The following is a 14,535-nucleotide window of genomic DNA, read 5'->3' as shown; positions in this document are numbered from 1 at the left end:
AAAAAATCTTTTCCTATGTTGCAAGGAATATAAAAGCTCCCTGGGTCCTTTAGTTTTGGGGAAGTGTTCTTCTCCAAAATAGCACTACATTCCTCACTAAGCGCAATTGTCTCAACCTCTCCTCTTCTTCTCTTGTTTGACATGAGATCCTTCAGGAATTTGGCAAATCTAGGCATTTGAAGAATAACATCAATAAGAGGTACCTCTACACAAATTTCCTTAACTTTTTCTAAAAACTTGCCAAATTCTTCATCTTTCTTGAGCATTGTAAGTCTCTGAGGAAAAGGGGCAGCTTTGCTCTGATGGTTCAGTGGAAGAGTCTCTTCAACCTCAATGGTACTCTCCTCATTAGCTTGAATCTGATTAGGTATAAGAGGAGAGAGCTCTTCTTCTTTTTGTATCCCTTTTGGAGCAGTCACTTGGGAGTCTCCCAAGGTTCGTCCGCTCCTAAGCTCAATTCTATTGCAATGCTCCATAGGATTCACATCAGGTTTTCCTGGAAGTTGTCCTGGTGCTCTGGATGATGAGGAAGCTAGTTGGGCAATTTGACTATCCTGGATCTTTTGATGCTTTTCAGAATTATCCATTCTCTGAATGAGCTTTGCTAAATCTTGCTTCATTTCATTCTGACTTGAGATAATTTCTTCAAGCATCTTTTCAATATTTGACTTTGGTAAGCCTTGAGAAGATAGATGTTGAAAATTTTGTTGCCCAGCTTGAAAATTTGGTCTTGCCCCCATAGATGGTCCTTGATCTTGATTATTTCTGTAAGAAAAATTGGGATGGTTCTTCCATCCAGGGTTATATGTATTTGAGTATGGGTTGTTCTGCCTTTGATTGTAACTCATGATTGCATCACATTGTTCCAGTTGATTGATTTGTGCAGTGATAACTCCCAATAGACATGAGTCATTTGAGTGCTCTGAACTCCCACATACTTCACAAGATGTACTAATAGCATTGACCATATTAGCACTAGTCCCCATATTCTCAAATTTCTTTGTAAGAGCGTCCAATTTTGCAGACAAAAGAGTGACTGCATCTACATCAAACTTCCCTGATGCTTTAATTTTTGGGTTTACAGAAGAATAGCCACCACTTCTTTCATTTGCCCATTGATGATGATTTTGTGCTACACTATCAATAATTTCTTCAACTTCATCTAAACTTTTATTCATAAGTGCCCCTCCAGCAGCTGAATCAAGGGACACTTTGGTATGATAGTTGATACCATTATAAAAAGTGTGCAACACTAACCATCTTTCCAACCCATGATGTGGGCATTGTCTGAGCATACTATTATATCTATCCCATGCTTCAAAAAGAGATTCTGAGTCAGTTTGCTTGAAGCTTGCAATTAAATTCCTCATATGAGCTATTTTGCTTGGTGGATAGAATTTATCAAGAAACTGTTGCTCACACTGCTCCCAAGTGGTGATGCTATTAGGGGCCAAAGAATTCAGCCATTGCTTTGCCCTATCTCTTAATGAAAACCCAAATAATAATAATCTAACTGCTTCTGAAGGAACTCCATTCATTTTCATGGTATCACATATTTCATAAAAGACCTCTAAGTGTTGATTGGGGTCTTCATGAGGTCCTCCACCAAATTGGTTCTGCTACACCATAGATATAATTACGGGTTTGATCTCAAAGTTATTAGCTTCCACTGAAGGTCTTGAAATACTAGATCGAAAACCTCTTGCATAAGGTGTTGCATAATCCTTGAGTGGTCTATTCGCCATGTTCAAATGTTCCTGTTCTTCAATTTGCCTTTGCAGAATTCTTCTTTTATGGAAAGTTCTGTCAATCTCAGGGTCAAAAGGAAAGAATTCCCCTGCAAAGTTAGATCTTCGCATACACGAGAACAAGATAGCAAATGACAATTCAACAGAAAAAGAAAAAAAATAAAAGAATAAAAAATGCAGAATTGAATTTGTACAAAAAGAATTAACAAGAAGTAAAAGTTATACAAGAAAGTAAAAACAGAAATCTAATGATTAGTTACAACTATGCAATATGAAAGGAAAACAAATGTTATGTTTAGTCTAACTCAATTGATAATTCCTAATGTTATAGCGCAGTCCCTGGCAACGGCGCCAAAAACTTGTTACGCTCCGCAAGTGTACAGAAATGTCGCAAGTAATATAAAAGATTATCGTATCCACAGGGACTAGAATAAGCACTAGAAATGCCTCAATGCGAATTAGCTAAACAACTATCCAATTGTTTCAAATGCAAAGTGAAGGTAAACAAATCTAATATTAAAGATCAACAAACAAGAGTTTAGTGTTTTGGGTTATGATAAGGGGAGATTCTAGGAGTTTCAGTTTCTTTGTAAGATTTCTTGAATATAAATGGTTCACCAATTCTTATCCCTCAATTGCCAAACACTTGTAGAAAGTTGCCGGTTCTCTCTTGCAATAGATAACCAGCTAAAGACTGAGAAATGTATCTAAATATAATCAATTAGACGTGAACCTACGTTGTCCTTACACAGAAGCGCACCTATTACTATGCCTTTCTCGGATATCAACATAGAAGCCCACAACTTATTAATCTATCAAGATACAAGAAACTAATCACAAAATCCATCCTACTCTCTTGAATATTCCTATTTCCTCTTCAAGATTATCTCTCAAACGTCCTTACACGGGCTTGCACCTGTCACGTGGATCCCTCGGATGCTCGAGTGAGAGTTTATCTTTACTAAGTCCACAAGAAATCCAAACAATCAATCAAGAATGAGAATTAAGCACAAATCACCATTAATCATTCAAGATCTAATTGATACAAGCAAGATAATGTCATTGAAACAAGAAATTGGCAAATCCATAAGATATTACATCAATCCATCATATAAATACTCCCTTAATCCTAGAATACAAGATCTACTCCATGAATCGAGGAAGAATACGCGAAGAAATAAAGATTACAAGCATTTCTTAAATCCCCAATCCAAGAAACCAAGAAAAGGGGGAAAGAGAAAACTTATCTACGAAGAAGCCTCATCTTCGGATCCAATCCTCGCTCCGGAGTCGAAATCGTCAAGAACTCCCCTCGAATCGCCCAGAAATCCTCCCAAGAATGGGAGGATACCACCAAATCTTGCCTTCTCTCAAAGGGGAAGAGATCCCCTTTCAATTCATGAAGGAGGGTTTAAATAGAGGAGGAAATCGGGTGCCACACGACCCCATGACACGGTCGTGTGAGTCACACGGCCAGGACCCTTCTGTTCTCTGGAAATGCTACACGGCCGTGTGGTGCACACGGCCACCACCTGCTTGGCCTCTGGAAACCTCACACGGCCGTGTAGATCTACACGGCCATGTAAGGCATCTGCTCTAATTTCTTCAAATCAAGACACGGTCGTGTGAGATTCACACGACCATGTCCTCTTCCCTTCCTGTTAAAACTACACGGCCATGTGTGGTACACGGCCTGATGCTCTCTCCCTTCAATTCCTTCCAAGCTTGTCCGAGGACGCATAATCTTCACCAATTTCGACTCCTGTGTACAGAAAATGCACAAAAAGTAGATCTCCGAACCAAAAGAGTAAATATGCTAAAAGGAAAGCTGGAAGTATAAAAATGCATAGATCAAGCATGCTCAAAGTATGTAAATGTGCGTAAAAACATGCATAAAAGAGTATATAATCTACGCACATCAAAAACCAAGCAAGAGGAAGTAAGTATCCCCTCACCTCGATACAAGTTGTTCATGTGTTTTTCCATGAGTTTAGATTTCTTAAAAACCTAGGGTTGCTTCATGAAACTTTTGACCACCAAATTACAAAAAAAAAAAAAAAACTTAAGAAAGCTTAAGACCTAAACTAAACATGCTCACTATGTTTCTTATGATATATGTACCCTATGATAGGAGATTAGTTTAGTGTTCTTATGCTTGTACGTTGCTTAGAACTTAGATTCGTGTTCTTTGAACTTTCGGCCAAGGCATGAAAAGAAGACCTAGAAAAGCTTAAGACCTAACTAAACATGTTCACGATGTCCCTTATGATATGTAACTTAGGTTATGAGTTATGTTTAGAATTCTAATGTTTTTATGTTGCTTGTAACCTAGATTTATGCCTAGTAGGTTTCGGCCATGATAGAAATGAAGGCCTAGGAGAGTTTAAAATTTAATCTATCATGCTCATGACTTTCCTTATGATATGGTATGAAGATTTCTTAGTGTTTTTCATACTTGTATGTTGCTTGGAACCTAAATCCATGCCACTTTAAGGTTTTAGGGTTTCGGCCATGATAGAAATGAAGGTCTAAGAAAGCTTAAAATTTAATCTATCATGCTCATGACTTTCCTTATGATATGGTATGAAGATTTCTTAGTGTTTTTCATGCTTGTATGTTACTTGGAACCTAAATCCATGCCACTTTAGGGTTTTAGAGTTTCGGCCATGATAGAAATGAAGGTCTAGGAGAGTTTAAAATTTCATCTATCAATCTCATGACTTTCCTTATGATATGGTATGAAGATTTCTTAGTGTTTTCATGCTTGCTTGTTGCTTGGAACCTAGATGCATCCCACCTTAGGGTTTCGGCCATGATGAGGTTAAGGGTCCAAGAAAGCTTAGAAATCAAATCTAACATGCTCATGATTTTCCTTATGATATGATATGAAGTTAGCTTGATATTCTTATGCTTGTATGTTGCTTAAACTTAGTTTCATGCTCTACATTCGGCCATAACAAGATTAAACACTACAACAAAAATCACTTTTCGCAGCGCGAAAATTCACTTTCCGCAGCGCACATTGCATGCTCCGTAGTTGAAAGCTGTTGAAAGTCCTATATTATTCGCGGCGCGCAATGTACGCTGCAGAAAATACTATCCGTGGCGCGCATTGCGCGCTGCAGAAAATACTATCCGCAGCGCGCATTGCGGGTCGCGGAAAAGACTATCCGCAGCATGCATTGCCGCTGTGGATTGTAATTTCTGTGAAATAAAAAATTAATATCCACGGCACGCAATGCACGCCGCGGATAGTAATTTCCGTAGCATGCAATGCACACCGCGAAAAATAATATCCGCGGCACGCAATGCACGCTGCGGATAGTAATTTCCAAGGCGTGCATTGCGCACTGCGGATATTATTTTCCGCAGCGTGCATTGCGCGCCGCGGATGGTCTAATGAATATAAAAAAAATAATTTTATTATGCTAAAATAATCAATAAACATTTTACAATAAATTAAATACAAATCCAATCCACACACAATAAATAAAAGTCATTTCATTATACCAAAAAACAGTTAACCAAGCAACTGTACTTCCTATCAGTCATACACAACTATAAACTAAATAGAGTATGACTTTAAACTAAATAGAATCTATATCAGTCATACACAACTATAAACTTTGTTAACCAAGCAACTGTACTTCCTATTGCATCCTCGAGAAAAAGCATTTCATCATTCGGTCTAATTAGATCCACCTTCTCTACAAAAACTTTATCAACCCAAACTTTCCAGCATGATCCACCAAGAAGAACGTGATGCACTTTTGCTTTTGGATCTGTAGATGCGATTCGACCTTCTGCCACAACTCCATCAACACACCAATGAAGTAGCTTACATTTAGCATTATCCCTGATATCTCCATGACTCACATCCTTCATTTTTGACTATATAACCATACAAAATTATTAATTCTACCATATCTATTTTATAACAAATATGTAATTTAGAAAACAAAAATTACAAAATAATTACCTGAGCTACAGTTAGAGGTTGGTTAACATTACCATTTTTTTTCCCATGACTACTGCCACCAACATAATTACCAATACCGCTACCAATGTCACCGCTACCAACCTAATTTAATAAACAAGTTGTGTCAATTAATATCACCATAAGATAATTTTACTAACAAGAATACAAAATAACTCAAAGTAATTAACACAATTAATGACAAACTTTTCCATATTATATATTTTGTTTTTAATTACTAACCTGTTCTTGCTCATTTTGTTGCCTCATATTTTGAAAAAACAAGAACTTCATTTCTTGCATTTCTTGTTGAAGGTTATTCACCGTACTTTCAAGTCGTTTAACAGTTCCATTTTGTTGCACAGATGCTCCAACTTTCGATGGTGTTACTCCAAAGCTCATTCCACGCACTCTACCTCGAGCTTCCTTGCCAAATACAAGACTAATTGCATCATCAAGAATGTTAGTTGTGTTGTGAGATTCAGGTGGACACCGTTCTATTTCTTTCTGCAAATAAAAAAATATAACTTTTAAAAATGATATATCGCAGATTCTAAAATAAAAAATTTAGATTGTTTTTTTTTTGCGAATTCTACAAATAATAAAGAGATGGTTTTATTACTATTTTCTCTCCACTAGCTTGACTACTAGGTTCTCCATTTTTCTTCTTGTGACCTTCGATCCAAACTTTTGATCGTGTAATTGGTGTATCTGCAGGACTTGCTTTTTCCTGCAGTATAAAACATATAAACAGTGTTAGAACAAATAATGTTACTAATTAAGTGTATATGTAAATGTTTTTGTATAAAGTTCAATAAATAAAATTTTTTACCATCATGCAAGCCAAACGGGCATAACCTCTACGACTCATTGTGTGAATGTGATCTTGATTTTCCCTCATTGTTCTGAATTTTGCACTTTTTCCTGAGAATAAAAAAATGTCTATCATATTCATATATAATTAATTATTCATTAGATCAATAAATAATAATTTCTTAGACAAGGAAAATAAAATAAACAGTAGTAATTATTTAGACAAGGCATGGGATATGCAACTTTTGTTGTAGTGATTCATGCATGGGATATGCAACTTTTCTGGTATTAAAAACATGGCTAGGAGATTTTTTGCTTCTCTTGATTCTTATCACATATTCAAACATAGTCATCGCTGTGGCTGCAGTCAATGGAACAGTCATGGAGTTTCCATAAAAGCAGAGAAAAAAAACAAAAGATGTGGCAGTAAAATATCACTGGCGTTACAAATGCAGGAGAACAAATTCAGGATGCTGACTGAATAATTGTAAATTGTAAATTGTAGGTGATGGTTTGATCTGTCATTGCAGCATAAACTACTAAATTTAGCACCTATTTCACTCAAGCAGTAACATGCAGCAAAGCCGTGTCTGTTGATCTGTTGATGTCTAATCCTGGAGGAAATGCAGATTCTAGTGAGGGATTACCAGTTCTACAAGTGTCCCACATCAAAATAGCCTTCAGATTAAACATTGATTTGCTAAATGCATCATAAGCCTCTACACCTGTGTCCCACAACTCTTTCAAATCCTCCACAAGGGGTTCCAAGTAGACATCTATATCATTTCCAGGTTGTTTTGGGCCTGGAATCAATAATGTTAGCATAAGATTTTCCTTCGCCATGCACATCAATGGAGAAAGGTTGTAATTTACCAAAATTACTGGCCAACAACTATATTTGGAACTAAGGTCACCAAAAGGATTGAATCCATCTGTAGCAAGACCAAGTCGGAGATTTCTAGGATCTGATGCAAAAGTTGGCCACTTATGATTTATTGTATCCCAAGCTACTGAATCAACTGGATGACGCATCATATGATCTTGACTTTTGTTGTTGGAATGCCAAATCAAGTATTCAGCATTTTCTTCTAATGTAAACATCCTTTTTAATCTTGGTATTACAGGAAAATACCGTAGTACCTTTTCACGAACTCCTTTACGAACTTTGGAGGTTATTTTGTCCACCTTCCATCTTGAGGAACCACACTTTGGACATGAGTCCAAATCTTTAAACTCCTTTCTAAATAGACAACAATCATTTGGGCAAGCATGAATCTTCTCATATTCTAAATCAAATGGTTTCAACATCTTTCTCATTAAATAAACAGTTTCTGGAAGTGTGTTTTTTTCTGGAAGCATGCCACCTAAGATCTTAAGGAGCTCATTGAAACTGTTGTCAGTGTGACCATTAGTAGACTTGTAATTGTATAATGTGACGACTGCTGACAGTTTTGTGTAAGTTGTGCAACCAGGGAAGAGAGGAGTTTCTGCATCTTCTAATAAATCAGCAAATTCATAATCCTTTGCCTCAGATATAGTGTGTCCAACCTCTTCTTCTGGCACAAAGACATTCCTATATAAGTGATATTCCTCTCTAGTTTTATCATCATCTACTTGAACTCCTCCTGATCTACCTTCTTCTTGAAATTGTGGGGTATAACTTTCACCATGGAAGACCCAACTAGTGTAAGAAGGATCCATCCCCTTAATAATTAAGTGCTCATACACTTGGTCAAATTTCATATACTTTTTATTTTTACAATGCTTGCAAGGACATAAGATTACTTCACGTGTTTTAGCATAGTTCCTAGCTTGTGTAAGAAATTTTTGAACCCCTTCTTCATACTCAGGTACAAGCCTTGAAGGCAGATGCATCCATTCCTTATCCATTTCGTAAATGATCTAAGCTTCCGATTTAAAAAAAGTCGCCTCTGTCTCACAACAAGGGGAGCAAACATAGCTTAAGCCTCGTGCACAAAATACCAAATTAAATTAATTATGTTAAAAAATAATACCAAAAAGAAACATAAATACCAAATTAACAACAGCAATAGCAATTACACTAACTCAAGCATAACTTAGGTTTTCCAATGTTCTTCCCTGAACATTCTCTAGACATTCTCCATTCTCCTCAAACCTACACTCTCCCCCTTTTTGACACACATCAAAAAGAGTGAATCAAGGTCAAGAGTTTCTTCCTAATGAAAGTCCCATACCTTTCATTGAAACTCTTAATTTCCCCCTTGATACTAAGGTCCAACAATTAACTTAGTGATAATCCCATATCACTCAAGTCTTTTAGGAGTAAAAACTCCCCCTAAAAGTCAACTCCCCCTTGACTAATAGGTAAAACTCCCCCTAAAGGTCAACTCCCCCTTGACCATTGCTCCAACAATGTCTTGGAGAGTTCCAAACCTTTAGAAACCGAAAACACCACTTCCCGAGCTGAAATTTCAGACAACCAGTCGAATTTCAGCAACTTGGCACGCCCTGATCGGTCACCAGACCGATCAGGATCCCTCTGGATCGGTCACAGTGACCGATCCAGCCTTCCCTGGATCGGTCCAGGGACCGATCCAGGTACTGATAGGTTCTGGTTTCTGATTTTCCTTCAACGAAATTCAGAAACCCCTAATAAATTATAGAAAATTCCAAAAATTATGAAATTTTGAGGATACATTCCTCATAACATATACTATCATGGAAAAATAGTTTTCTATGAAAATAAGTTCTATTTTCAAATCTTGATACAAAGTTCAAAAGTCTTTGAAATAGCTCAAAGTTAACTCATCTTTGTATCAACTTGTTCAATGATGAATGCTATCACTAGAAAAGCTTCATCAAGGTTTTTCAAATCAATTTTGAAATGATTTTAAACCATTTAATTTAGGACCACAATCTTTGGGCTAAATGTACATGACTTGTACATAAGCTTTCCCTATGATCCCCAATTTCGAATTAGGCTCATCTAGGCACAAGAACTATGCACCTTGATCCTAACTCATCATCCTAATATCTCACACACATCTAAGGTGTATCAAACACATTCAAGTCAATTTTGATGTGAGATATGGGTTTAGGTTAGCTTAGACTAAGGTCTCATGCATTTTCTAAACATCAATTTGATCTCCATATCAAATTGTGTTTTTAACCTTAAATCAATTTCATTGATTATAAATGCAAGAGAAGAGATGATGACATGGCATATAATGATATCATAAATGAAACACGTGCCAATGTCATGATGTCATGGCATAAAGTATGAAACTTAAATAGAGCATGACATTTGACTAACCTAAGCATTATCATGACATTTTAAATGATCATAAAATAAGTATGATCTCATGACATGGCATATGACAAACAATATATGGCAAATAGCACATAAAGGTATAGAAAATACCTAATTCTAGCCTTAGTTGCCATTTTTGATAATTTCGATCATTTTGCCATAAATTCTATATTCCTAAGTGTGATAGACCTCAAATCATATAGCAAAGATGTTTAGATCACTATGTGCCAATTAGATTGACCTAAGAGAACTCCTCAAATTTGATTGGCACATCCTAATCACCTTAGGAATAATTTTCAATTTCATTTTCAAGGCTTGATTGCACCTTGAAAATTCCTAAAGTGCCACCTTTTGCCATGATTAGGTTAACTACCTATTCAAGTAAGGTTGGCACACCCTAAACCATCTAGCGTGATGGAATCACGCTCTTAGGAACCCAATACCTATTGGAGCTCATTGGGTTCACTTAGTATTCACTAGGGATGACTTCCCTAGCAACCCTTCTAATGACCCTCTTAGGCTTTAAAGCCTTGTCCATTTGGGACTCATCAAGATCAACTCTAGGGGTGACTCCCCTTGTGACCTTGGTGTTGGTCTTCCTAGCCCTAGATTTTGTTCCATAATCGAATGGAACATTGTGATAAGTGGGCTTGACCATTTGGGACTTAGGTTTGTGACCCAAACCTTTCTTGTCCTTGGGCTTGGGTTTTTGACCCTTAGACCCTAGAGTTGACTTCTCTAAATTTTTAAGGGTCTTTTCTAAAGTGTCAAGTCTTGACCTCAAGACTTGATTTTCCTTTTCTAAGGCCTCAAGTTTTAACTTGTCATTTGTCTTTGAGGCATTCCTAGGCATATGTCTAGTTGTTTTGGGATTTCTACCTAGGTTATCCTTAACCTTAGATGAGTTGATCCTAGGGTTGGCTTTCCTAGTGTTATCCTTATCTAGGCTCACATGTTTGGCACCTAAGCATGTGTATCGATTTCTATAATTATCATGCTTATCATTGTTGTCAATTGCAATCAAACTACTAGCATGCATCTTACTAGTATTGCAATAATGTGCCTTAGAGATTACCTTAGGGTTTGCTTTAGCTCCCCCTATCGATGTGCTCGGTCTCTTGTCCTTGTGAGATTGCCTCCCCCTCGGACATTGGCTCCGATAATGTCCCCTTCGCTAGCATTGGAAGCACACCACGTGCTCCTTGCTCTTGCGTATCGGGACTCCGGCTTCCTTGACCTTTGGCGCCGGTGGAGTCTTCCTTATCCTCTTTGGACATTTACTCTTATAATGTCCATATTCCCTACACTCAAAGCACATTATGTGTAATTTATTCGAAATTAAAATGCTTGAGTTACCTAGGGTTGAGGATGGTTGTATGCTTTCTCCTTCATCCCTTCCGGAGATAGAAGCTTCTTCTTCTTGCTCTGATCTTGAGGAAGAACTCTCCTCTTCTTCCTTAGATGTTGAGTAACCCTCAACTTCTAATTCCACATCTCCATGGTGTGAGCTACTTAGCTCACTTGACTCCTCTTCATGGCTTGAAGTGGAGCTCCCCTCATGGAAGTTGGCCAAGTTGTTCCACAACTCCTTGGCATCGTTATATCCACCTAGCTTACACAAAACATCATTAGGTAAAGAAAATTCAAAAATTTTCAATACCTCATCGTTGATGGTTGATTGGTGGATTTGCTCCTTCGTCCACTTCTTCTTCTCCAAAAGTTCTCCTTCTTTATCCAATGGAGGCTTGAAACCTAATTGAACACAACTCCAATTTTCAAGGTTAGTCATAAGAAAGTACTTCATTCTTACCTTCCAAAACGCGAAGTCGTCGCGATCGTAGAAGGGTGGAATGGTGATGTCTTCTCCGAGTTGATCCATCTCTAGCTTGTGCTCCCTCGGGTGTTAATCCGGCGAAGAGCGACCTCGCTCTGATACCACTTGTTGGGATCGATGATCGCGGCTAGAGAGAGGGGGTGTGAATAGCCGCCCCAAATCGTTCGTTTCTTTCTACAAATCAAGGTTAGCGCAGCGGAAATAAATAATAGAAACGACAACGGAAAATAGCAAACCTCAAACTCGTCGATGTAACGAGGTTCGGAGATGAAACTCCTACTCCTCGGCGTGTCCGTAAGGTGGACGAAGCCTATCAATCCGTCGGTGGATGAGTCCCCGGGAAACCGGCTAATATAAACTCCTTATGGGTGGAGAAACCTCGCCACAAAAACTTTGCAACAGCAATAAGGAGTACAACAGTAGAGAAAGCAAACAAGAATAATCGAAATGTAAAACCCTTTGCTTGCCTTCTCGTTGTCGACTGGAATCCTGATGAAGCAGCAACTTCTCGGATCCAAGCTCAGCTAGAAAACCAGCAGGAAGCTCACCCGAAGCTTCGGAGCTCAGCAAAGCTTAAGCACAGCTTTCAGAAGAACAGAAGCTCGAGCAGAAAGAAGAAGAAGAGTGGTAGTCAGTAGCCCTCGATCTCTTCTTATAACCTCTGATATCCTGAGCCAACCTGCGAACCTGCAAGCAAAAAGAACAAAACACAGAAGCCCAAAATAACCTAGCCGTTGAGTCACAATGGCTAGGGCTGGACCGATCAGGCTCCAACCTGATCGGTCCACACTGTCCCTCATCGGTCTTGGGGATCGATCAGGCTAAGCCTGGACCGATTAGGCTATGTCCTGATCGGTCCAGGCGGAGTTTGATCGGTCCCTTGGACCGATCAGCCTTTCTCCTTCTTCTCTTCTGTTTGCTTCCTGATCGATCTTCAGACCGATCAGATAATTCACAGAAGCATTCTGTTTGATTACTGATCGGTCACCAGACCGATCAACCGTATCACTAGATCAGTCCCCAGATCGATCTAGAGCTTAGTTTTTGCCCAAACCAAGTCTCAAACCTTCCAAACCAACATCCGGTCAACCTTGACCTGTTGGTACATCATGCTTAGCATCCGGTCACTCCCTTGACCTGCTAAGACTCCCCACCAAGTGTCCGGTCAATCCCTTTGACCCACTTGGACTTTTCTCTTCGTGTCAAGTATCCGGTCACTCCCTTGACCTACTTGACCTTCTCAACACCAGATGTCCGATCACCCTTGATCCATCTGTATTTTCCCTTTCCCGGCTTCACTCACCAGGACTTTCACCTAGCTTCACTCACTAGGGTTTTCACCTGGCTTCACTCACCAGGATTTCCAATCTGCCCGGCTTCACTCACCAGGACTTTCCCACTGCCTGGCTTCACTCACCAGGACTTTCCAACTGCCTGGCTTTACTCACCAGGACTTTTTCGTCTGCCTGGCTTCACTCACCAGGACTTTCCACATCCGGTCCAGAGAACGAGCTACCGAGCCCTCTCTGACCACAGTTCGGAGAACGAGCTACCGAGCCCTCTCCGACTTCCATCCGGTCCAGAGAACGAGCTCCCGAGACCTCTCTGACCACAGTCCGGAGAACGAGCTACCGAGCCCTCTCCGACTTCCCATGTGCCAAGCTTCCATACTTGGACTTCTCCGTGCCAAGTCTCCATACTTGGACTTTTCCCGTGCCAAGTCTCCTGCTTGGACTTTTCCCGTGCCAAGCTCCCTGCTTGGACTTTTCCGAGTCAGGTCAACTCACCTCGGGTCAACCAGGTCAACCTTGACCACGGGTTGCACCCACAATCTCCCAAGCTTGTATTCTTGTCAAACATCAAGATACAACTTTTCTGTTCACGTTAAACATTGTCAAACATAACTCGCCAAACATCAAAACACAACTCGAGTCAAGTAAACTCGAGTCTGGTCAACCAGGTCAACCTTGACCTAAGGTTGCACCAACAGTATGGACCTAGTATCCCTAGTAGGTTCGGGATTAGCTATCCCTTCCTAGGGATTGCGCGCATTTATGTTATGTGGTACATAGTCGGACCCTCATGTTGAGATTATATTTAAGTATTATATGATATTTCTTTAAAAGACATCTCACACATGACATGACGCATGTTTTTGAAAGACATCTCGCATATACTTTTAAGTTATGATATGATATGACATGATGCTCTTTTATGTTATGATATGATATGACATGATGCTCTTTTATGTTATGATATGATATGACATGACGCTCTTTTATGTTATGATATGATATGACATGATGCTCTTTACATGATATGATGTTTTAGATAATTATGTCTCCATGCTATATGCTTATGTGATTATGCTATGATACATGGTTTTTGTGAGTAGGAAAGGATCTTACTAAGCCTGTGTGCTTATAGCTTACTTTCCTTGTATCACAGATAAGGGTAAAGGATGTATAAACTAAGGGAGCAGCAGGAGGGGCAAGAGATGTGTGTGGTAGTGGCTCGGCTAAGGAAAAGACCTGCTTATGCTAATTTATGCTTGATATGAACTATGTCTATCTTATGTCAATGTGTTGCATGATTTCTTAATACCTATTCATGCTTATGTTGGAAATTGATATCATGTCTTTTTAAATTTAAAATTATGCTTAACATGCTCATATGATTATAAATATTTAGGTAATTAGTTATTGGTGTTTAAAAAGAAAAGTAAATTAAAAACATAAAAGAATATAGAAATAAATACTTTCGCTGCTTAGAAATAGATTAATATGCATGTATGCTTGTAAGTAACCCCTACCCCTAGCAGGAGGGGCGGGCATTACAGTTATGTGTCTGCTCTCACAAAGAACATCATTTC

The 14,535-nt window shown here is 38.8% G+C and overlaps 1 non-coding gene across 1 annotated transcript; it reads left to right on the top strand.

The window, feature by feature from the left end:
• Positions 1-1,266: 1,266 nt before the first annotated feature.
• Positions 1,267-1,372, top strand: LOC121968898. Its single transcript, XR_006108416.1, has one exon. It is a non-coding gene; the product is annotated as a small nucleolar RNA R71 (small nucleolar RNA).
• Positions 1,373-14,535: the final 13,163 nt, after the last annotated feature.

Source organism: Zingiber officinale, chromosome 3B (genome assembly GCF_018446385.1).
Source record: "Zingiber officinale cultivar Zhangliang chromosome 3B, Zo_v1.1, whole genome shotgun sequence".
NCBI lineage: Eukaryota > Viridiplantae > Streptophyta > Magnoliopsida > Zingiberales > Zingiberaceae > Zingiber > Zingiber officinale.
Note: the sequence above shows the minus strand (reverse complement) of the source record. Positions and strands in the feature narration are given on the sequence as shown.